We start from the raw sequence: 1303 nt of genomic DNA, 5'->3' as shown, positions 1-1303 counted from the left end.
TAACCAGAGGTATTTCACAGACACAACTGGAAGGAAAGATTGCTAGACTATGCTTGGTTTCTGTTCCAGTACACAGCTATCCTAAAACAATATACTTTTTCATGGAGGACTTAGTGGATCTGTGGCTACTACAACTTAAAAGACTGAAGGAGCATGCTCTTGTTTCTATAACAGTGACAGCAACAAGCACATATTTACTTTGATTTTAGAATAACTGTAAATCTATATTGGATTCAAAGTGGAAAATAAAATCAAGAAGATGCTCAACATTGGTGGTTATGATTTACAGTGATGATTGTATTTATTCTCTTGGAACTTTGAACAATTTACCATTAAAAGATTAAAATGTTTAATTCAGGTTTTCATCTTAAATCTTCATGCTAAAGTTTTCCATTTATTTAATAATATTCTTTTACACTGATTTAAATGCCATTTCATTAAAATGTCTACAGTACTTATGGTTTACTATTTAGCAAAATACCTTCTTAGGTAAAATTTCACAACTACTAGAAGTACTATACAGCATTGAATTCAAGCATAATTGCCATAAAAACTCCAGTGCAATGTGATTCAGTAATTTTTGAACACTATTTTTAAACTTCTGAGAACCAATTGATTTTGACACACACACACACACACACACACACACACACACACACACACACATATCAAGGGGAGAAAAAAGTATATAAACTACCACATGCAAATGACATAGACAAAATCAAATGTAAAATTACAAGCTGGAAAAATGTTTATAGTAAATTGTCATAGACATCAATTAGCAGGGAATGGGAGGAAGGACAGCCTTCTAACAATATGGGAAAATGGACAAACATTCAAAACACAAGGAAAAGACATTTTAGTATATGAAGAGATGCTCAAATCTCATTCATTAGAAGAGAATATAAACTAAAACTACACGGAAATATCATTTTCACCTGGTAAGATTAGCCAAATTTTCAAAATTTTGATAACTCACTCTGTTGACAATGATGCTTAAAACTGTCAACTGTCATTCATTGCTGATAGGAGTGTGAATTGGTGCAACCCACACAGAAGTTAAATAGGTAGCCTCTATCAAAAGTACAAATATACTTTTGACCCAGTGATTCTAATTTTAACAATTTGTCTTATGTATTGTATTGCATATATATAAGAATGACCTGTAAAATTGTATTCACTCATGATATTGTCTGGTATACCGCACAGCTAGGGGTAGTGTCCAAAAAGCAATCCATAGGTGAATTGTTAGACTTTTTTTGTCATTCATGCAATGAAATATTATTTAGCTTTTAAAAATTTG

The sequence above is a fragment of the Panthera pardus genome, unplaced genomic scaffold (assembly GCF_024362965.1).
Source record: "Panthera pardus isolate Hobbes unplaced genomic scaffold, ASM2436296v1 HiC_scaffold_16, whole genome shotgun sequence".
NCBI classification, from domain to species: Eukaryota; Metazoa; Chordata; class Mammalia; order Carnivora; family Felidae; genus Panthera; species Panthera pardus.
This window is presented reverse-complemented; position numbering follows the sequence as displayed.